Below are 25,385 nucleotides of genomic sequence, written 5' to 3'. Positions count from 1 at the left end.
GTAATCAAACTAACCCTAACAAGATTATTAATTATCTTATTAAGCGTGGTTACAAGTACAAATTCCCTTTAAACATGCATAAAAGGCGTGATCAGGAAATAACAATAAAAATCATCAAGCAACATAATAATAATCATGACAATTATAATAATTATAACAATAATTATAATCAATAATCATTATCATCCTCATGTTAAAGCATAATAATAGCAAGATCCTAGGCATGATACTAACAAGATTAATAACAAACCCTAGTGATGTGTCTAATTTATATAGTATTTTACCCCCCGTCCCTCGGTCATAATTATTAGTGTTTTTGGCTCTTTAGGGCCACTTTTATTACTAATTGGTGTTTTATAGTGTTTTTGTAGATTTGGTTGACTTTTGCAGGGATTTATGCTTTTGGAGTATTTTCCCGAGTTATTTTGGAGCAATCACGAGCATTGGAAAAGCACGACCAGATCGAGTTTATAGCCCAGGGCCGGTTAGAGCCATCGAACCGGTGATTAAGGGCTCGGTATAGGTGATACCGGGGCATTTGGACCGAGTATTCAAGACCGGAAGAGGAAAACCAGATTGGCCCGAAGAGTTGGAGCCCAATCGAAGTCTAAATAGTGGCCCAAATGAGCCGCCCGGCCAAAAAGGCTGGCACCCGGAGTCGCGCCCGGCCGGGCAGGAGAAGCTTTGGCTGGCGCCCGGTGACGCGCCCTGCCGGGCGCGAGATTATTAATATGAGCAAAAAGGCGCACCCGATCGGGCGGTGCCTCGCCCGATCGGGCGCGTGTATTTCTTAGGAGACGTTTAACGTCGTTTTAATTTGTTTTAGTTTAGGAATTTTGTACGGAGTATAAATACTCCTCCGTAATACGATTTTAGTATCTCTTTTTCTCTCTTTACTCTTTCCTTACTCTCTTAATTGTTCTCTTAGATTTCTTTCTCTAAAAACCTTTGTTCTTAATTCTACTCTTAATTCCAGATTTATTTTGGTAACGATTTCTCTTCCCTTAATCTTAGTTGTTTATTTTATTCCTTTCATCATGATTTATTTTATTACTTTGATTAGTTTAGTTTTTAATATGTGTGAGTAGTTTTATTTCTAGGGTTTATGGGGATCCATAAATAATAAGAAGGGGTAAATTGTTGTTGTTAATTATCAATGCTAGATTAATTTCCTATTGATTGATTTAATGCTCTGTGACTAGATTAGGCCTGATCTTTTATGCATGAGTTTGACAACATTGATTCGAGATTCGACAGATGAGAATTAATGTTTAGGTCTAGTTTCAATAGGCAGGTTAATTTATAAATGGTTAAGTCGAGATTCGAGAGATGAGACTTAATACCGGTAAATTAATTGTGTGATTGTAATACGTAGCGAAAGCCCTTTACAATCTGGTTAATTGATGCATTGATGATTGACTATTATTGATTATTGGTATTGCATGATAATTTCTTATTGAATTGTTTTAACGTTTTACAATTGCGGCTTGTAAAAGTATAACAATGTTAAATTGATGAATCGAGCAGATGTTAATTTGATATTAAAGGCTATTTTCAATAAGAACTTAGATCTAGTAAATGGCGAGAGCCTGTTAGATCTATGTTGATTAATAAATTGCGAGAGCCTGTTAATCGTGTTATTTATGCAATGTCAATGATTGATTACTATGTTTTACCCTGGAGTATTATTTATTGGTGAACCTATGCCCTAGATCCTTTTATACATTGTTTCTCCCTATTCTCAATCTTCGTAGTTTAGTTTCTCATTCAAATATAAATATTGGTTACTTCATAATCTAGATTATTTTAGTTAATTAGGAATAGAAAGACTTGTTTCCCTGTGGAGATCGACCCTACTTTCCTATCTACTTTAGTTAGAGGATTTAGGTATTTACTTTTGATTTGGGGATACGACTTTATCCTGTCAAAATTTGGCGTCGTTGCCGGGGAAACGGTTTTATTTTATTTCTGATTGTTTTTGTAGTCTAGATTATTTCCCTTTTGTCTCAGAGAGCGTTAGTTCTCTGAGACAAATCTCATATTTGCTTCTAGTTTTTGTTTATGCCCAGGTGTTCCAGATCAGGTTACATCCCATTCGATCCTGAGATCGAACGTTCCTTCCATAGACAGAAAAATCTCTACAAGCAAATCCTGGCGGATTCTGGTGATAATAACAATAATCACCGAGATCCTCCAACTGGTTCTAGCGATTCAGAGACATCATCAGACGCAGAATCAGAGATGACGGCTCCAAAGAAGCTTAGTGATTATTCACAACCAAAGCTTACGGATTTTCCACATCTCACCCCTACTCCGGTTCTTGATGGGGTTCAATTTGAAATTAAACCTCAATTTATAACGATGATAGAGAGGAAGCAATTCAGTGGAGCCAAGGGTGAAGACCCAAATCTTCACATTGCCGACTATTGTCAATATTGCAACACCATCAGGCAAGCCGGGGTCACTCAAGACCAAATCAGGGAGATTCTCTTTCCCTTCTCTTTAACTGGAAAAGCTAAATTGTGGTTTAATGGCTTAAATAGAACTACACTTGATATAACTGACTGGGAAACTCTTGTTTTAAATTTCTATAACAAGTATTATCCTGCAGGGAGAACAACCTTACTACGGAGTGCGATCCAGAACTTTGCCCAAGAAGCCGATGAATCTTTATATGAGGCTTGGGAGAGGTTCAAAGATTTACAAAGAGATTGCCCCCACCACAATTTAGCACAATGGCAGTTAATCCAAGCCTTTTATAATGGCGTGGGAAATTCTTTTCGAATAATTTTAGACTCTGCAGCTAGTAGGAGGTTTATGAATTTTGATGTTGAAGATGCAGGTCAGGTTATTGAAGACATGGCGATACATAATTCCCAATATGGGAACCCTAGAGGATTCGCTAACAAGGGGAAGCATAGTGTCGACTCTGTATCCTTTTTGCAAGCTCAACTAACCTCTATTTGCCAAAAATTAGATAATCTGAGCACTGCTAATGTAGCTAATGTTTATGCGATTAATAATAATTCTAATGAGGCTTTCTGTGAAAATTGTGGTATTGTAGGTCATTGGGAGCAAGATTGCAGGAGTTCCGCGGAGCAAGTTAATGCCTTCCAAGCTTATAGGCAGAATAACCCATACTCCAACACTTACAATCCTGGGTATCGGAATCATCCGTACCTTTCCTACCGGAGCACTAATGTTCAAAATCCACCACCACAAGAACCACATGCGCCACAGCAACAGCAGCAGAAATATTACCATCCCAATGCTAGCCAGAAGAACCAACCACAACAACCCTCGTCATCTTCTGACCCTTCTTTGGTGGAAATTAGAGCAATGTTGGCCAATATGCAAAAGCACATGGAGAGCAGAGATGCGACAATTGATCAAATTCTAGCGCATAATAAAATTGTAGATAATCAAATTGCGCAACTCTCCGCTACCCTACAAGTCCGCCAACAGGGAGCTCTGCGGGCATAGCCAACCCGGCCTACGGATCAAGAATTTGCAATTACTCTAAGGAGTGGTTCAAACTATGAAGGGCCCTCTATGCCCAGAGTTGACGAACCTGTTTTATCAAATAATGCTAATCTTAATTCCGTTAAACCAAACAATGAAGTTGATAGCCCTACAGGGCTGAAAGATAATACTAACATATCTAATTCTACATTGCAGGGTACAACTCTAGAGAAGGTGGCTACTCCAGATAAGAGTAATAATGCTCCAAAGCCAATTATCAAACTCCCATTCCCCAATAGTCAATTGAAGACAAATTTGGATAAGCAGTTTGGTAAGTTCCTGGAGGTGGTAAAAGATTTGAAGGTAACAGTTCCCTTTACTGAATTAATCACACAAATCCCCTCGTATGCAAAATTTATGAAAGAAATATTGACGAGGAAAAGGTCTATTAGTGAGGTAGAGACAGTAGCTTTCACTGCAGAGTGTAGTGCCATACTTCAAAATAAGTCTCCACCTAAACTAAAAGATCCGGGTAGTTTTTCCATCCCTTGTCATATTGGAAATCTCTTGATTGATAATGCATTATGTGATTTGGGTGCAAGTGTTAGCGTCATGCCATTATCTGTGTGTTCTAAGTTGAATATGGGTAAATTAAAAGCTACCAATATAACTCTACAAATGGCCGACTGTTCTTTCAAATACCCCTTAGGTGTTTTAGAGGATGTCCCCGTTAGAGTAGGTAAATTTTATATACCTGTAGATTTCGTTGTTCTTGATATGGCTGAGGATATGCAAACCCCAATTATTTTGGGTAGACCATTCCTTAACACTGCAGGAGCAGTCATAGATGTAATAAGTGGTAAGTTAACATTATCAGTAGGGGATGATAAAGTTGTTTTTAATCTGAATAATGCCCCTAAAAGCTCCATGACTGAGGAGAAATGTTTCAGTGTTAATGTGGTTGTAAATTATTCTAACAAGCCCCAAACTCTTGAAAAAGATCCCTTGGAGGCGGTATCTTGTGTTGCATCCTTTTCAGATGAGATAGACAAATGGCAGAAGGAAGTCGATGCAATAGAAAGAGCACTCTACAATGTCGGTCTTGGTTTCGAGGATGAACAGGTGGAACCGATCGAGCAAGTTGTGCAAATCGAGCCTACGGTAAGTGTTCCGCTAGATCAAGTTGCAAGCTTTGAACGCAATGAAAATTTGAAGCAACCTTCGATCGAAGGAGGATTTTTAGTGCGTAGCATTGAAGACCCCCCAGTTCAAGTCAAGGAGGATCCACCAGATAAGGTGATTTGGCGTCCCACAGGGTATCTCAAGAAGCCGCATCGCAGCCTGAACACCGCTAGACCGGGTGAGAAACCACCCGATCAAGTGTTAGGCCAAGGGTCCTAGATATTGTACTTGGTAACAGGGTCGTGCGGGACCTAGATAAACCAGCGCTTTACGGGAGGCAACCCGTATTTTTAATGCTTTTTAGGCTAGTTTTTCTTTTCTTTTACTTATGAGAGGAGAGATGATGGAATTTAATGAGTTTTATGAGTGTTTGTACAGGTTTGAAGGAAAAGAGTTAGCCAAATTTTGGAGAAAAGAGGAAAAATAATATTTCGCCGATTTAGTCTCAGGCCCAACCGGGCGAATCTCGCCCGATTGGGCGCGAGAGCAAGGATCTGGAAATAAGTAATTTCGCCCGATCGGGCGAGTGGCGTACGACCGGGCGTGAAATTCGTCGTTTACGGACTAATTTGTCTGCCCGATCAGGCAAGCCTTGCCCGATCGGGCGCGAGAAGGGCGAAATTTTTGGCCTACAGATCGCCCGGCCGGGCGCGAGAGTTGGAAAAAATCGAATCTTTAGATCACCCGACCGGGCGAAAGGCGCCCGACCGGGCGCGAAAGGGATCGAAATTTGGGTGAATTAGATCGCCCGACCGGCGAAGGCCGCCCGACCTGGCGCGAGAACCAGCATGCGAAATAACCCTGATCGCCCGACCGGGCGACCCACTGCCCGACCGGGCGCGAATGGCGTCCGCTAACTTTTTCTTCTTTCTTTCTTCTTTCTTCCTCCATTTCTTCTTCCTCCATTACTTTCTCTCTCTAAAACTCAAATTCTCCCTACCTTCTCTCTAAGATTTCTCCTCCATTTCTTACCCAAATTCAAAACTCTTTACATATTTGTGATCCTCTCTTCATCCTCTACACTTTCATATAAAAATTTTTCAGTTTTAATTCAATAAATTTTCAAACCCATTTCTTAAACATGGCTTCAAAGAGGGCTAGGTCCATTTTTGGTAGGAGCTCCAGTTCGAGGGAGGAATACGACCCGGACTTGCAACTCCCGTACTGGCCGACGATCCGGATTGTGAGCAGAGAGCAAAAGGAACGGCTAGAGCACTTAATCGGTCGTGAGGTAATTCTTTCTCGGTGGTTACACCGCCCTACCCTAGAATCATTTGGTTTGTATGATTTCGTAAAACGATTTTTGAATGACATTGGCATGAGAAAATTTGTTGACATGCACTATCCTACATACCGAGACCTTACTTGTGAATTCCTGTCCACTTTTCATGTTGTTAGTAGTAGAAATGGGCCAAATTTATTTTTCAGGTTAAATAATAGAAATATTAGTTTAACTTTTGTAGAATTTTGTAAAATTTTTTAATTAAATTCTGAATTATCTCACCAGTGGCATGCGGACTATAAAATGGGTGACTTATATTATGCTTTGACTGGTTTGCCTACCCCCGACCCTCAACATGCTAGTACCAAACCTATTCACCACCCTGTCCCAAAAATCTGGCAAAGATTTGCGGGTTTGTGTTTTTTAGGTAGGGCTGAGCCTCATAACGCTCAATCTAACGAACTAGCTGTCATAGGACATTATGTGTACGGGTACGGGAAATTGAACATAGGTAGGTTTATAGTTTACCATTTGAGTAGGCATGCCACAGCCAGCACCACTTCCAAGACCCCTATCCGTTTAGGTGGCCTTATCACTCGAATAGCGGTGAAAAAGGCCGGTTTTGTAGTAGACGGACCCCACCAGCTGACCAACTGTGGACCAGATACCTACATGACTGCTAGGTATTTTGAGGATGTGGGGTGGGTTAGACCGGATAGCGAGCAGACACCCTTTTGGTGTATTCGGACTGGGAGCGAGCAACCTTTGCCCATTTTTCCCCTACCCAGTCCTGACTTGACCGCCTTCCCCCCAGGGAAACCTTCTTACACTTATGATGTTTTAGTTGCCAACGCTAGGGGGCAAGCACCACCACCACCAGTTCCACCACCCCAGCCTCAGCCCGAGGTGGCTTTCTCTCCACCTCGTATGTCCCACTCCGTCCCTCATGTTGACTCTGACCCAGTTTGGGATCTTCAGAGTATAGGTCAGGCCCTAGGATGTATCGAGCATGCCCATACTGACCTTAGGAGTATGGTAGGCTCCCTAGACCAGAGGTTAGGGTACCTAGAGAGGAACCAGGGTAGAGCCCTCTACCCTATGTACGATGATTATGCTCGTCGGGGCAACATTCCCGACGACGCTATTCACCCTGACTAGTTTCAGCCTCCACCCCAGGGATACGATAGGGATCCCACTGCCCGTGGTATTTACACTGACTATTCGTCTTTCTTCGGGTACGGCCAGGACATTCCTTTTGGGGGACCGGCGGGGGGAGGGAGTTTTCACGCTGATTATTTTGGTGGTAGCTCTTCTGGTGCAGGTGGTGCAGGTGGCAGTGGAGGTGCGGGTTTCGGCTCGATGGATGAGGATGATCAGGACTAGCTATGCTGGGCTAGTTCCCGAGCCAATGAGGACATTGTCTGATTCTGGCTTGGGGGAGATTTTGGTTTGGTATATTTCTTTTTCTCTTTTCTTTTATTTTTGGTGTGTTTTATTAGGTTTTATTTCCTGCTTTCTAGGTTAGTTTTATTGCTTTCTTATATATACAAAAATACAAAAAAATTGAAAAATAAAAAAAATTCAAAAATACGTTCCAATGAATTATAAATTATGCTTCCCTGTGCCCCTTACTTGAGAAAATTGTTTTGATTCTTGGTATTTGATGATAGGCATTGTGGATTAGTTGATCATGATTTGATGTTTGATTGCCTTGAAACCTTTACATGCGTCAATTTTGTCCAACTACTTGTGAATATAGTGCTTGACTAGTTGATTTGGTAAGGAATGTGTGATAGTTCCATAGTTCCTGGTATGTCAATGAATTTGAGTATTGGTTTGCAACTATAAGTAATGTTTATATGATTCATTATTATGCACATTGAGGAGGACGAAGGCATTTGTTCTTTTAGGTAGCCTCCAGATGATTGTAGATACATTTGTTCCCTTCTTGCTACCCATGTTGTTGCCTTGACTTTTTGTTGTTTTATTAGCCACATTACAAGCCTGTTTTGCCCCATTGGTTACTAGTCCCAAGCTTGGCTTGGGGGAGCTATTAGTGAGTGAGGTAAGGGAGTTTGTAGTGTGCTTATTATTTGCACAATTTGGGTGGGTTATTGAGAAGTTGTTTTTTTTTTTTTTTTTTTTTTTATCATGTTTATTTTTCTGATGAGTTTGAGAGTTATATTTTCTTGAATAAAATAAAGCATGATGTTATGAGAAAAAAGAAAGAGAAGTTCAAAGAAAAAAAAATTGAAAAAATAAGTGAACTTCAAAAGAAAAAAATGTTCAAATGTTCCAGTTGGAGGTTGTTCAAGAAAAAAAAGTGAGTCTCAATGAAATATTCAAGTTTGGAAAATAAGTTTGTTTATTCACTCCACTTCTTTATCATTATATCTTATGAGTGAAATTGTAAGAGTTGGGTTTATTTATTGTGATTGGAGTATATTTGGTTGATGCTAGAGTTGGTTATGTAGGAGATGTATGATCATTGTTTATTTTGATCATGGGTTTTATTAGGATATGGCTCCTTTAAGCATAGCTTTTCTCTCACTTATTCCCAAATTTATCCTACCCTTTACCCTAGCCATACATTACAAGCTTTAAAGACCTTCCGACCTTTGTGCATAGAATTGTATGAATGTGAAAGTGTTGCTTATCAATGCAAGTTATGATTTGACATATTTCGAGTCGACTAGTAGGATTGAGCGTCCATTGTTTTATACACACGAGAGTGTGAGTTGGGAGGGCATTGTTCACATAAAGGGGTTGGATGGTGAGCGATCGAGTACATCTTTTACTCGCCACAAAAATGAGAGTTGAGTATGTGAGCACTAGTCTTGAGTTCTATATGCTCTTGTGGTTTGCTCTATTTGACAATTGTTAGGGAAGAAAGGTAATTGGATGGATTTGATTGGTTGACTTTGAAGCATGTTTATTTGATTTACCCTGAATCGTTTGTGTTTGATTTTTACTTTTTAGGGTGAAGTATATTTATTGATTCATTGATGAGATCTTTGCTTAGGGACAAGCAAAGGTTTGGCTTGGGGGAGTTTGATGTGTCTATTTTATATAGTATTTTACCCCCCGTCCCTCGGTCATAATTAGTAGTGTTTTTGGCTCTTTAGGGCCACTTTTATTACTAATTGGTGTTTTCTAGTGTTTTCGTAGATTTGGTTGACTTTTGCAGGGATTTATGCTTTTGAAGTATTTTCCCGAGTTATTTTGGAGCAATCACGAGCTTTGGAGAAGCACGACCAGAGTTTATAGCCCAGGGCCAGTTAGAGCCATCTCTGTTTCACGTGCGCCAATGCTCTGTTTTGTTAAATTTATCTTTTTGGCTGATTTTCTCTATAAATAACGTATTAAAAAGTCCGTTTTCATTCACCAATTCTCATCAACAACCAGTTTTCACCAATATTCACCTACAATCAGTTTTCATTCATCAAATCTTTCTTATTCTATAATCATTCATCTTTCTCTCTCTTTTCTAAACTTGCTTTTTACATACAAAATTCCGCATTCACAAGATCTAGAAACACCTAGGCATATTCGAAGTTGCCTTCGCCCTAGACGTGAAAGGTTTAATTTCTGAGGGTTTGGTCCCAAATCTCTCTTTCAATTATTTAATTTAATTGTTTGTTTATTATTTTCCTTAAAGTTACTAACGTGTGTATTTTGTTATTAGAAAGAGGTACGAGGCATGAAAGTAAGTACTTTAATGGTTTTGATTGATATTATGATATAGAGTTCATGCTTAGATTGTTATTTTGATTCCTAGTATCATGTGTAGGGTAACTTTAATATCAAGTATGATTAAAAGTATGATGCCTTTTATATTCTTCCTAATATTTATGATTGTTAGTATCATGTTAGGGTTAAAGATTTGATTTTTAGTGCTTAGTGACATGCTAGGGTTTGTTATTAATCTTGTTAAGTATCATGCCTAGGATCTTGCCATTTTTATTATGCTTTAACATGATTTATGATTGTTTTAATTATGATTATTATTTATGATGATTATAATTAATTTATTATGTTGCTTGATGATTTTTATTGTTATTGCTTGATCACACCTTTTATGCATGTTTAAAGGGAATTTGTACTTGTAATCACGCTTAATAAGATAATTAATAATCTTGTTAGGGTTAATTTGATTATAATTTCAAGTGATCGCCAATAATAGATTTGTTTGTGCATTAAATTCAACCAACATAGATAAACAGATTTAGGGTTAATCCTAATGATTGCATGTTAATTAGAAAGCGCACATGAATACGATCAGAATAAAGTAGAGGCCTATTATTAGGGCAGGTTCAATCTCTTTTAGGTTGGATTTGTACCTTCATCCCCGAACCCTTATTTGGTTCTAGACCTTATGGAGTTGACGATCTCTTGGATCGTTAAGGGGTGTAACCTTCACCCTGTGAACTGTTTACAAGTTCCTAAAACTTGTTGGCGACTCTTTTGCTCTATCTTCTTCCCTTTTGGACGCCACCGTACTTTAGTGTATGATCACAGTGGGGGTTCAAGCAAGGGGATTAACGCTTGAATTTATTCCCTACAGTATCACAGTAAGCAGAGGATGCTAATTTGGACAATGCATCCGCCTGATTGTTCTTAGGCCTAGGCACCTGATTCTATGGAATTCTCCAAGTGTCCTAATCTCCTCTTTGACAACCTACAGATATTTGATCTTAGCCGGATGGGTGGCATCATACTCACCTTGGTACTCGCTAATGACCAATTGCGAATCAAAGTAGGCGTCAATTTTGGTTGCCCTTGCCGCCTTGCACATGTGGGTGCCGGCTAGCAGGCTTCAAACTCCGCCTCATTATTTGAGGCTTGGAACTTAAACCGTAGTGCATACTCAAAATTTTCCCCCTCAGGGGACTCATAAATAATTCCTGCACCACAACTGTTCATAGTGGAGCTCCCGTCCACGTACACTTTCCAAACCTGATCAGTATTATCTGGTGGAACCGGTCTTGTCATTTCAATAATGAAGTCGGTGAACGCCTGACCCTTCACTGTCTTTCTTGGTTCGTAAGTGATTTCAAGACTTTTAATTTCAATAGCCTATTTTAGCATCCTATCGGATGACTCTAGAGTTTACATAGGCCGCTTGAGGGGTTGATCTGTGTATATAACAACCGGATGCGCCAAGAAGTATGGTTTCAACTTCTTGACTTCCATGTAAAGGGCAAGGCCAATTTTTTCAACCATGGGGTACCGGAGTTCAGCATTTCGGAGCACATGGCTAATGAAATAGACCGGGAGCTGGATGCCGTCTTTTTCAGCAAGGAGAACGGCACTGAGGACATGGTCTGAGACGGCTAGGTACGTGTATAAAGTCTCTTTGGCCAGAGGACTAACTAGCCTTGGCAAAGAGTGCAAGTGTTCTTTTCATTTTTGGAAAGCCACCTCAGCATCACTCCCCCATTAAAATATAGTCTTCCTCCTGATTTCTTGGAAGAAATAAAGGAATTTGTCACCTGACCGGCTGAGAAATCTTCCCAATGCCGCCAGACAACCAGTTAGTTTCTAAACTTCCTTAACAGTACGGGGCGACTTCATGTCAATGACCGCATGTATCTTCTCGAGGTTAGCCTCTATCCCCCTTTGATCAATCAGGAATCCAAGAAACTTCCCAGACTCAACACCAAAGACGCATTTCTTGGGATTTAACATAACTTTATGTCGCCTGAGTGTGGTGAAGGTTTCTCGGAGATCAGAAAGGTGATCTGTCTGGAGCTTGGATTTGATTATCATATCGTCAATGTACGCCTCCACGTTCCTTCCGATTTGATTAATGAAGACCGTATTAACCATTCGCTGGAAAGTAACAGGCACACTTTTCAAACAAAACGGCATCACAGTATAGCAGAATAACCCTTGATCTATGACGAAGGCCGTCTTCTCTTGATCTTTTTTCCACAAGGCTATCTGATGGAAGCCAGAATAAGCATCCATGAAACTCATCAAGGCATGGTCGGTTTTAGAATCGACAAGGTTGTCGATCTTTGGGAGCGGATAATTGTCCTTTGGACATGCCTTGTTGAGATCTGTGTAATCAACACACATACACCAGGTTCAACTCGGCTTCTTTACAAGCACAACATTCGCCACCCAATCAGGGAAGTTACATGGCCGAATGAACCCAGCGTCCGGCAGCTTTTTAACTTCGTTAGCTACCTCCTGACTTCTTTCCTCACCGTGATTTCTTTTCTTTTGCCGAATGGGTTTCTTTTTTGGATCCATGGCGAGTTTATGGACAGCGAGATCCTGGTTGATGTCTGGCATCTCTTCCCCTTCAAAGGCAAATATGTCTTTGAATTCTTTCAGCAGGTGGTGCAAGTCTGCACCCAACCTTTCAAAAGTAGTCCTGATGAGTGTCATATATGGAACTCATAATGGCACTCATAAAGTAATGTTTTAGGATATTTTCACCTTATTTTTCATGCTTTTATTTTAACATTTTGGTCATTTCTCATTTAGTTTCTTTATTTCTTCTTTCTTCGTGTTTTACTTTCCTTTATGTGCTTTTCTTCGTGTTTCCCTTTTATATTGCTCTTTTTCTCTTCTATTTTCTCTCTTTGGTTTCTTTTGTAGGTGCCTAAGGACTTAGCTTCACAAAGGAATCAAGAGGAGCAAAAATAGCTAAGTAAAGGAGATTCAAGCCTGTTGGAGAGGGCTTAGAGAGCGCTCGGAGAGGGCGCTCCGCTTCTTCTCATGGCCGCGGGCGCGGAACCTGAGGGCCGCGGACACGGGTTATATGCATTATTTTGGTGATTTTGGGCAAGAACTCTCTGCGCCCTAGCCGCGAACGCGAAGGATCTAAAGAGACCGCTCGAGAATAGAGAGACCGCGACCCCCCTGTTTCACCTAGAACAGGGCGTTTGCCGCGCCCTGAGCCGCGGGCGCGGGTGGCATTGCCGCAAGCGCGGGCTACAGTACCCACGGGCGCAGGTTTTGCCCAGATTTCCCGCGGAGTTAGTTTTGGGTTCCGTATCCATTTCTGCGCGCCCACGGGGTCTTCATGGAGAGGGCGCGGCCGATCAGTTTTTCATTTGGGGGCCAAAGTTGACGGTATTACCGCATATATGGCTCTCATGCAAGGATTCAACATTCCCTGTTGATGTATTCTTGAAGCTATCTGGAAAGCTCGAGGTAGAGGCTGACTCACACAGCTACTGACTTCTCCTGCGAGTGATGATTTCCCGGGCGTTAAGAGTAGATTTTTTATTACCCACTGACAGGGTAGAGTCGTATCCCCTAATCAAAAGTAATACCTAAATCCTCTAACTAATGTAGATAGGGAAGTAGGGTCGATATCCACAGGGAAACAAGTCTTTCTATTCCTAATTAACTAAAGTAATCTAGATTATGAAGTAACCAATATTTATATTTGAATAAGAAACTAAACTACTGAGATTGAGAATAGGAAGAAAACAATATATAAAAGGCTCTAGGGCATAGGTTCACCAATAAATAATACTTCGGGGTAAAACATAGAAATCAATCATTGACATTGCATAAATAACACGATTAACAGGCTCTCGCAATTTATTAATCAACATAGATCTAACAGGCTCTCGCAATTTACTAGATCTAAGTTCTTATTGAAAATAGTCTTTAATATCAAATCAACATCTGCTCGATTCATCAATTCAATATTGCTATACTTTTACAAGCCGCAATTGTAAAACGTTAAAACAATTCAATAAGAAATTATCATGCAATATTAATAATCAATAATAGTCAATCGTCAATGCATCAATTAACCAGATTGTAAAGGGCTTTCCCTACGTATTACAATCACATAATTAATTTACCGGTATTAAATCTCATCTCTCGAATCTCGAGTTAACCATTTATAAATTAATCTGCCTATTGAAACTAGACTTAAACATCAATTCTCATCTGTCGAATCTCGAATCAATGTTGTCAAACTCATTCATAAAAGATCTGCGCAAATCTAGTCACAGAGCATTAAATCAATCAATAGGAAATTAATCTGGTAGTGATAATTAACAACAACAAATTACCCCTTCATATTATTTATGGATCCCCATAACCCTAGAAAGAAAACTACTCACACATAGTAAAAACTAAACTAATCAAAGCAATAAAATAATTCATGATGAAAGGAATAAAATAAACAACTAAGATTAAGAGAAGAGAAATCGTTACCAAACTAATCTGTATTAATGGAAATAATCAAGAACAAGAGTTTAGAGAAGAGTTAAGAGAGAGAAAAGATCCTAAGTAGAGAGAGAAAGTCTAAGAAACAAGGTAAACAAAAATTCCGTAAAAAACTCATATATAAACGTTTCCTAAAACAAAAGTAAAGGCTAAACTAATCAGGTCTCTTAAAAACGCGCGCCCGATCGGGTGAAGGGGGGCGCGCCTTTTTCTTCGCGTTCCTTCCCATCAGCGTCGCCCGATCATGCTAGAGGCTCGCACGATCGGGCGCGCTATAGCACGCTCAGCAACAAAGCCTTGTCGCGCCCGTTTGTGCTAGAGGTAGCCCGATCGGGCGATTGCTTCACTTTGAGGCTTGGACTTCGATTGGGCTTGATTTCTCGGCCCAATCCGGATTTCCTCCTCGCGTCTTGAATACTTGGTCCAAATGCCCCGAGATCCCAATTATCGAGCCCTTAATCACCGGCTCTCACCAATCCTGGGCTCCAAAAGTGGTCGTGTCCTTCTAGCTTCCGTAGTTGATCCATAAAGCCCGGGAAAATGCTCCAAGAGTGCAATTTCCTGTAAAATACAACTAAAACTACGAAAACACTAGAAAACACAAATTAGTAATAAAAGTGGCTCTAAAGAGCCAAAAACACTACTAATAACGACCAAGGGACGGAGGTAAAACATTATATAAAATGGACATATCACCCACCGGCTGTTTACCCCGCCGCGGGTTTCTTGTATTCTACTGGGGCAGAAGAATTTTGGACCAGTCAAAGGTCCCGGGTACCTTGTCCTTTGTATGCGGAGTTGGTTGTCTGTCCCTGACAAGTCTCCTCCTCTCTGGAGGAGTCTTCCTTGCTAACTAACCCTTGCTTGGGCCAGCCTTGCTTTTGGTTATCAGATCCTTGATTTCACCCTTGAAACTAGTCTTGAATTTCATGAGTTCGTCCCGAGTGACTGGGGTGGATCCGTTTGTCATTTGGGTTTCCCCTTCCGGCTGGCTAGTGGGCCTAATTTTACCCGCCTGGCTTGCACCCCGCTCTAGAGTATCTCTAGGACGGATGCGCTTTGTGATGATAGAGTCATCTTTGGCTATGTACGTTTCTACCTGAGGATCTTCATCCACATGGTCAGTGAAGACCTCTAGCTGATTAATAGTGAGGTTAGGAGGTGGTACAGACTCTTAAACCATCTTTGAGGTACTCTCCCCACAGACGGCGCCAAATGTTTTGGGTGTTTTTGTCCCTCGGGAGAGTTACGACTCGAAGACTGGTTGAGAAGTGCATGTACCTGCAAAACAACGGAGACTCCAGGTGGTTGGAGCTCCGCCTCCAACGATCAAGTTAGAATGTGATGGAGTAAGTAAAGAGTGCGGAAAAAGGTAAAAGTGAGATCTTCTCGGATTCCGAGATCAAAAGATTTCTCTAATGTAAGAGAATGTCAGTGATATTGTAATAAATTCAATTATGTCCCACAAATGGGGGAATTCTCCCTATTTATAGGGTCATTTTGGAAAAGTGTGCCCTTACGTAGGTCATTTGACCTAGATTTGGTGGGATGCCCGCACTTTTGGCCGCTTTTCGGGAATTGGGCCTATGAAAGCCGCCATACCTTTTGATGGCGGTGGATTCCACGTGTCATCTTGCTAGTGGCCCAATCTAGATCAATACGGGGTGAACACATATATATCCGATTCTCATTAGGCCACATGGCGGGGTAATTTTACCAAAAACACACATAATCACCATAAATATGCCATTAAGATTCATGGTTAGAAAGACTTAAAATTTTTTGTCATAACGAAAAATCCCTCAAAAAGGCAATTGTGGTCAGATTTTGGCCTAAAACAAAGCCCAAAAGGGTGAAAAAAATTCTAGAATGCCTTTTCCACCAAAAATTCACTATTTTTGGCCGAAAATCTGGGTTCGGGGCCATAATCAGCTTTAAAACGGGATTAAAATTAATAAAACCAAGCTACTAGTCCAATTAGCAACATAAAACCAGAAAATAAAGCCATAAAAACACCTTCAAATTTATGATTACAAAAATAAATGAACAAGACTATGATATCGTTGTTGGGTTTTGATGAATCCGACTCATCGCGGAAAATAAAACCCGAGCCAAGATCAAACTCAAAATTAATATAATCAAAAGACATAATTAACAAGAATTAAGAAAATACGAAATTACCTTAAAAGCGTGCTTCGCTCGTTCACCGAGCTCTTGCTTGAGAAAGCCTTAGTCTCGCAACGGGCGATAACCTCCTACGGTATCCACCTGCAATACGACCCCGACTAGGTCTATTACTTGGAGGTTAGCAAAATCCGACCAAACTACTCAAGTAAATATGAGTTTAAAGGTTTTCTCAATGGAGATGCCTTTTCTAACTCTTACTCAAGTGAGTTTTCCCATACCCCAAGTTGGGTATTTATAGGGAAACTCATGAGTAAAATCCTCTCTCCCATCATTGTGGGAGAGTTGCTAAAATCAATATTCTACTTTTATTTTTAAATCAAAAATAAAATTAAATAGTCAACAACTAATTAATCAACAAGTGTCACACTTAGAGAAGGGGTTAGGTAAGGACCATATTCCCCTTTTAGGAGACCAAACTTGATCCCCAAGCTCTCCCCATAACCGACCACAAACACCAATCACCCCCTCAATTTGTTGCTACCACGTGGCACCCAGCCTTGGCCACCATGGCGCGCCTAGCCGGCGACCTTGTGCCTTGGTTGGGACTTGCCGTGGCTACATGGGTGTGTGCTGCTTTCTCAGCCCAGCAAGCCACGCACACAAGTGCGGGCTGCTGGCCGAGGCCTACTGCTTTGCCAATGCTAGCACACGCAGCCCAGTAAGCCACGCTGCTAGCTGGCTGCTGCTGGGTGCGTTTTGCTTGGCACGCGACCGCAACGGCTAAGCACACTTGCCCCGCACAAAAGCGCAGAAAGCCACGCACGCACATGCGGGTTGCTGCTGCTATTTGCGTGGCTTGGTGCATACTAGTTATGTTTTATACACACATTTTGCTCCTAGCACTCAGTTTGCTCGTGGCATTCCGATGCTATGGGTATTTTAGGTAAATTGTTGATTAATTAGTGATTTTACAGTCTCGTTTTTAATAAATTTGACTCGACTTACGACGTTCGGTTTGGACGCTCCAAGCTCGATTTCCGACGTCTAAATATTAAATACTCAAGCGACTCATTAATTTCTCTGAATTAATTCGTCATGTCGGATCGTTAGTTGCTTGGGTGTAACCCGAAGGGTTCAGTCAGGATTAAATTGTAATATTAATTATACAGTAGTATTATTGATCGGAAGCGGACTCCACCTAGGCATTCTGATCACTTGAACTCAATGAATAATTAGCTCTCTTATAATTCTGAACCCTCTACCGGAATAATACACTTGTTCGAAGAACACCATTCCTATCAATCCTTCAATGAATCTTATCATTACCTTATAAAAAAAATTTACCGCCTTTTGAGTTTCTCTCTCTTTTTTTTTTTTTTTTTTTTTTTTTTTTGCGCAAAATTTTAAATGAAACTATGTATATCTTATGATTTTTTTTTAGTTTGACAAACATATTCCTTCTTTTTTTTACAAATGAAATATTTTTGAATATCTTCTATATACTTTATATTTTGTAATATGATTTTAAAAAATATTTATCAATCGTGCATCGCACAGGATAATAATCTAGTTTACATTATATGGGATATACTCTTTAATAACTTTACGTAGTTTTTTAGGTAGTGGCAGATCTAGGATTCGGAGAATGAAGATGCGAAATAAAGTTTAATAAAATTACAAATAAAATGTGGAGTGCAACAATTTCTTCCGAACTAAATTTCGAGATAATAAACCATTTCAATCCCTAATGTATTAGTATTTACGTATATAATATAATACAATTCATCCTCCCGACAATAATTGAGTGACTTAATGTTCACCATTTCAATCCCTAATGTATTAGTATTTACGTATATAATATAATACAATTCATCCTCCTGACAATAATTGAGTGACTAAATGTTCACCATTTCAATCCCTAATGTATTAGTATTTACGTATATAATATAATACAATTCATCCTCCCGACAATAATTGAGTGACTAAATGTCCCTGAGTGTGTGTGTGTGAAAAATCAGGTCTCTTTGATTTATCGAAAAGTATTAATCTCGCGTAGAGTACCTAAGATTCTAAGAGACCAGCTATTACATACTGGTGATCTCTTTTGTTATTTTATTCTTTTTTTTGGAGGGGGGGGGGGGGGGGGTCGGGGGTACAGGTATACCTTTGTGTACCCCTTGGATCCACCACTTTTTAAAGAAATTATTCAAACTTGTTTGATAGGTATAACGAAATTTGCATTTCATGTGAATTGTGAACAATGGCGGATCCAGGATTTTCGAACTGGTGAGTCACCATCAATAACTGATCACTTGTTTCAATCCAAAAATTATATATATGTATATATAAAAAATATATTTCACCAAAATGATTTCAATCCAAAAATAGGACATAAAAATCCATACTACAATAGTACTTAAAAATTCAATCTTACAAGTCGAAAGTACGTACTCCAAATAAATAACATGTTACAAACAAATAGTACTATAAAATTATTACATTAAATTAACTTTATTGTACAAGAATTATTAACAAATTATACGCAGTACACAAAAAATAAAATAAAAAAAATAAAATAGTGAGATAACTTAAGAGACATGTTATTAAATATAACAGGTCTCTTTAATGAAAAAGAAAGCAGTGCAACAAATATTCATATACAATGTCAGCAGAAAGAGACCTGTTATCTAAATAATCAGTCTCTTTGTTATTTTAAAAAATCTGACAACGTTAGGCAGTACTAGCAGCAAAGAAACCGCCTATCTATAATAGGAGGTCTCTTTGATATATTTTTTTTAAAAAAAAAATCATTTTTTTTTTGCTGGTGAGTCACGTGACTCACCATGCACCTACATAGTTCCGCCCCTGATTGTGAAAGGCTAGAATTAGGTATTACGGAGTAACATTCCATAAAATGTGGGAACTCAAAACTCTTAGGAAGATGCAATTCTTTCATTATGCAACTCTTACTTTAACAAAACAACAAGGGCTACGGAGTATAAAAAGAAAATGTTAATCTTATGCACATTAAAGGTCCCAATTCGATTCTAGGCAACAACATGTTATTTTAAACAAAAAGATATATAAGCATTTTTTTAAAAAATTCCAAGAACCAAACAAGCACTAATTTGATAATTAAGGCCCGACAACTTGGCTTTCTTAGTGCTATGATAAAAGGTGTCAAAAACTTTACCCAACCAACCTGATTTGGTATCAATCCGAAAAAAAAAAACCAAATTCGGATGTCGACTTATTTGGATACAATAATTTAGCATAATTTAATAATTAAAAAAAAAAAACCTAAATAGATTATGCATCATCAATCCATTATTTTTTTTATCCATTTAATCAAACAACCAAAGGGGCACTTGAACTTAATTTAATTATTTGACTTAATTTTACAAACAATTGCCAATTTATTAACTCATTAAAAAAAAAAAAAAAAAAAAAAACAATAGTCAATTGATTTCTTTTATAAAAAGAAGACAACATTAGCCTCAACACTCTGAATTATGGCTTGGGTGCACCCAGCACCTTATACTTTGTGTAGTAGCCATAACACCACAAACTAATGACTTGGGTGCAAAGCGTACCTTTAATGAGTTTTCTAGCCACCATTCTCACTAGAGCCGGTGAACTAAAATTTTAATTTTTTATTTGCGTGCCTAAAAATGTCTCATTAATGTTTCGGGGGTCATATTGGTCCTTAGTTTCCAAATTGTGCTCAGATAACCAAAAAAGAATAGCCTAAATGACTCAATTTGGCTTGAAAAAAATGACATGCAAATCGAGATATTTAATAATACACAAAACAAGTCATTTACGTTAGTTTTTTGCTTGTTTCGAGTTCAATTTCGATCCTTAAACTGACCCCTGAAACTTTAACGAGAAAATTTTTGGCACAAAAATAAAAATTTAATCTGTCGGCCCAGCGAGAATGGTGGCCAGAATACTCACTAAAGGTACGCTTTGCACCCAAGTCATTAGTTTATGGTGTTTTGGCTAATACGTAAAGTACAGGGTGTTGGGTGCACTTAAACAATAATTCGGAGTGTTGAGGCCAATTTTTCCTAAAAAGAATTTGACTTATTATGTGAAGTTCTACTGTATAATACTAATTTTTTTACGATTAGGTGATCATTAGTGGATATCTAATATCCTACACATCGACACGTCGTACATAATAATTTTATATAATAGTCCAACTAAATATAATTGTACTGAAAATACTTGATCCAGAATCAACCTAACGACTCAAAGTTAACCAACCCAAAATTAACCCGGTCAAACCAGTTTTGACACCAATTCAAATTTTTCCGAACAGCATATAAACCGATTAAGTTGGTCGATCCAAACCCTCGCCAGACCTTGGTGCAACCTGAACGTGACTTGGCCCAACTTGAGGCAGCTAGGTTAAAAGGATAACCTTGAACGAAAATATCCAATTCGAACACGCAATACAAGCCATGGGTAAACTCGTACTCCATCTGATTACCTAAATTGATACATCTAATTTATCAAAATTAATAATCTATCAACTAACACATTATGTGTTCAGCTAGCAAAATCATGAACTTAGATGAGCTCATTTTTTTAACGCTAAACTACGGGGAGGGGCTCTACTGCCTTGTCAAAAAAAAAAGCGAGAAATGATCAGAAATAACATTGAGATTGAAATATCACTCTAAAGGCTACTAAAACCTAAAGTAAATAAATAAATAGCTGAAATGAAGATAGTTAAGTGAGAGAAATCTCACTTGAACAAAGAAACTTTCAACGAGGCAAAACAACCTCAAATGCGATCATCCGAAAGAGAAGGTCTAGTGATAACATACTACATACTATAAAACTGCTAGGATAAAACTAAAACTCAGCTCTCTGCTAAGACTCAACATACGCTACTCTTCACCTGCAAATAACATTCAGGTTCCACAATCAATGGGGAGTAACTAGCAGTTCTCCCAGTACTTATGGAAACACAACACTAAGTAAAGAAAAGCTTAGACACAAGCATAAAACCTAACATCAAGAAACACATTAACTCAATCAAGAATAACAAGACGAACTCCAAGTAGAAAAAGAAACAACGTAAACAAATATTACCACAAGATGACATAATTATATAATAGACCCAAAAATAGGAACGATATCTCATATAAACATTAATTAACATTCATAAAGGTTCCTTAAAGAGTTAAGAAAATTCTTGACTTGGCATATGAAGACCTTTCCAAAATAGCTATACTTTTAAACAACGAATTTTAACTTATTGAAAATAGATTGATAGTGAGGCAAGCATATAAAATATGAACGCAGGTGAATCCCGCAGCCCACCACCAAAGGTTTGTCAGGGAAAACTCACAAATTTAAATTAACATTGCTACTCGGTCATAATTCCCACCACTATGCTAATTCATTTAAGTACATAGAAAATTATCCAACTCTACACAACAAATTAAACAAAAGATAAATAATATAAAATATAATTAAATTGAGTTAATCAAAATATAATTTTAATACCTCAATCAATCACGAACTTAAACATGACAAATTACGACGAACAACTTAATATTGGAATACAAGTCTTTGGCCACCACCAACATGACAACTATAATATTTTTTGCTCAATTACAACTACCCATGTTCACACCATTAGCTAAACAAGAATTTAATCAATCTAAACATGAAAACTTAGTCATAAGATCATGATAATTGATAAACCATACAAAATTTCAGCAGGGGCAAATTAGTTCAGACTTAGGTGAAAATGGAGCATGATTAACACTAAACTAGATAAAGACAAACAATGTATGCTTTGGGAACCTAATATAAACATGTCAACATGACTACAAAAATACACTTGAAATTGACTAGCATCTCACACATAACCGAGTGAAGGTGGCAGCATTAATTCATACCAAAGCACACACATTAACCGTGCTTACAAGTTACAACCGAAAGAAATCGAGACTAGAACAACTCCATTCAGGCAAATTTTTTTTATATAATTGAACATGATGAAAACACTCATATATTGGAAAATTTAAGGGTAACACTTACTGAATTAAGTTTAAGGAATCACCTTTTTAGGCTAATATCAATTCAGACAAGTCAAATATATTTGAAATGATTAAAACTCAAATATAAAACCTTTTAAATAATTGTAGACACGAAAATTTTATAAGTGTCATACATAAAATTAAATAAATTAATTTTGGATAGATTATGTTAATGATCCATTTTATTTTCGGTCCACCCAAATAAATAATCCGAATTAATCAAATATGATTCGAGTTATAAAATAAATCAAATGGACCAGGTTGAAAGGCTTCTAAGTCATAAAACGGGCCAGGCCCAAACCTACTAAGTCCACTCAAGGGGTTCTCATCTACTATAAATACACATTCCCCCATCAGTTGAAGGGATCCAGAAATCATTATCCAAGAGCTCATAAAACTCAAACGAAATTCTCTCTGAAGTAAGTCAATAAGCACATCAAACTCGTGCCGACTTGTTCAGATACACTCAAACACATTTGAACGGGATTAAGCTTCATAAGCCCTTGTTTAGGTGTATTCAAACAAAACACTTGAATACAGTTTGACATCATCAAACGTCACCCTGCGTTTAAAATCAAGTCGACGTCATCAAACGTCAACCTACAGGTGTCACACACGTGTCATTGTCAAGTTGTGGAACAGAATAAGAGGAATTAGTTTATTTTATTATAAAATTTTATACAGAGATTGTACCCAAAATTCATATATTAATATAAATTCATTTGTTACTTTATTTCCCGTCTTTATTTATTTAGACTCGAAATTTGTGTAAACAATTTTTGGCAAGCTTGGTGGGACTATCTCTGCCTCTCATCTCTGTTTCCGTACGTTCAAAAAAAAAAAAACTTGAAATGGCATCAAAGAGCCCTTGTCAACAAAAGGATCTCTACTACAGCTCAAAAATGGGCTGTTGAGTTGGATGAAATGCTTAACAACCAAACTGATGAGGGCATAGTTACAAGAGGGATGAAGAAAGCTGTTTTTGACTCTGCCGCAAGAAGCTTGTGTGCCGCGTCAATCTCAACCAAAGCACGAAAAAGTCTCACTCGTCTTACTGCTTCTGTGAGGTCTTTCACGTCCTCCACTCACGAATCACATAAGAGTCTTGTGTTTGGTTTGTTAGAGCATGTCATCCACACAAACTCATCCTTCTATCACTTTAATAAAGGACATGAGAATGAGTTTAGTGTGAGCTCACCTTAGCCTACTTTTGTTGCTATTATGGTGAAGCATACTAAGACGGTCGAATAACAACTACATGAGATGACCAGTACCCTTGAACAGCTAAAGAAATATGGGGAGGAAAAAGATGCTCAAATCAAACAGCAAAATGAACAAATTGTTGTTTTGACAAAGAAGCTTGAGAAACAACTAACCGATTGAGACTGAAAGCGATGACAGCTCAGATGGTAGCATTAAATAAATGGAATTAATGCCAAATGGGCCACAAAATTCAACCACTACTGAACAAGTTCAAGCTATGATAACCAATGCTGTCAAGAGCCAACTTGGAGGGGGATTTTCATACAATAGCCGACGTTATGTGAAACCTTACACTAGGAGCATAGATGAGCTGAAAATTCCATTTGGATACCAACCTCTAAAATTTCAACTCTTTAATGGAAAGGGTACCCCAAAACAACTTGTTGCACACTTCATAGAGACATGCAGCAATGGTGGTACCAGGGGTAACATGCTTGTTAAACAATTCATTTGTTCTCTTAAGGGAACCACTTTTGACTGGTACACAAACTTAGAGGCCGAGTCCATTGACAGTTGGGATCAAATGGAAATGGAGTATTTGGGGCAATTCTTCATCACTGAGCGTGTCGTTAGCATGACTGAGCTAACTCAAACTGCGCAATAGGATGAAGAGCCAGTCATTGATTACATCAACCACTGGCGCGCTCTAAGTTTGGAATTTAAAGTTCAACTGACTAAAACCTCTTCCATAGAGATGTGCATTAATGGGATGAGTTGGGAACTACATTACATCCGAAAGGGCATCAAACTAGGATCTTTTCAAGAGTTGCCGACGAGAGCTCATGACATGGAACTCTCGATCACCTACAACAAGAAGAAGAAGGGGCTTGCTTTGTAAGCCAAGAAAGAAAAGAAGGAGTATTATAAAAACGACAAGTCCTCCGAAAGTTCAACTAAGGAAACGTTGTCTGTGACTACCTCTTCTGCACCCATCAAGATTTCATGGTAGAAAAAAGAAGAAAGTAAGGGTTCATCTTCGAGATTTGTCAAGAAAAATAAACCCACTTTGAAAGAGCTTCAAGCTAAGAAGTACCCTTTCCCATACTCTGACTTGTCTGGCATGTTACACAAATTGCTTGAAAACAAAGTCATCAAGTTTCCAAAGTCAAAGCGCCCTGAGCAAATGAACAAGACATTTGATCCCAATTATTGTCTGTATCATAGGTTGATCAGTCATCCTATTGAAAAGTGTATAACACTTAAGGAGAAAATTATGCAATTGGCGAAGGATGGGACAATTGAGCTAGATGTCGACAAGCCAGTGACATCAAATCATGCCTCAATAGCTACTTAACCATCATTTTAGGCTTAACTTTGCAATTTGGAAGTTTGGATCCAGTGATCATACTTGTGGAGGGTCAACCTATTCGACATGAAGTCTCGTCTCAGGTTGAAAACTAAACACATGTTAACTCCCAAAATGAAGATGATGACGAAGGGTTGACATTGGTGACAAGGAGAAGGCCAAGAAAACAAGTTCATAATCCTAAACCACAACCTTTGCATCGCAAAAGAAAGCAACAAAGGAAGAGGAAATACAAGCATTTAAAGGGTAAAAAAAAAAAGCAAAAGAGGTCGGCAAGTAAAAGGTCCTCCCTATTGATTTGCTTGAGCAAAAGACGTTGTCTCTTGTAACTTAGGAGGAATATTTCCCCGAAGACTACTTTACTGTGGTTACGGCGAATATGGTTTCCTTTGTGGAAAGTGAGGAGGAACAAGTTGATAATGAAACATCAACAAAATCAGTTGTACAACAATCCGAGGTGGTAGTAAACCCAAAAATATCTACTGTCTTGGATGCTCTTCCTTCACGCAGGGGATGGAGGCAAATTTTTCATTTGTCTAAAGAAATGTGTTAACAGTTATCT

General features: G+C 38.7%; 1 non-coding gene across 1 annotated transcript; it reads right to left on the bottom strand.

Annotated features, from left to right (window-relative positions):
- Nucleotides 1-2,622: 2,622 nt before the first annotated feature.
- On the bottom strand, nt 2,623-2,729 carry LOC145626055 (small nucleolar RNA R71). Its single transcript, XR_014110927.1, has one exon. It is a non-coding gene; the product is annotated as a small nucleolar RNA R71 (small nucleolar RNA).
- Nucleotides 2,730-25,385: the final 22,656 nt, after the last annotated feature.

Source organism: Chenopodium album, chromosome 3 (assembly GCF_948465745.1).
Source record: "Chenopodium album chromosome 3, dcCheAlbu1.1, whole genome shotgun sequence".
NCBI classification, from domain to species: domain Eukaryota; kingdom Viridiplantae; phylum Streptophyta; class Magnoliopsida; order Caryophyllales; family Amaranthaceae; genus Chenopodium; species Chenopodium album.
The sequence above is the reverse complement of the archived record's forward strand: the minus strand, read 5'-3'. Positions and strand labels throughout refer to the sequence as shown.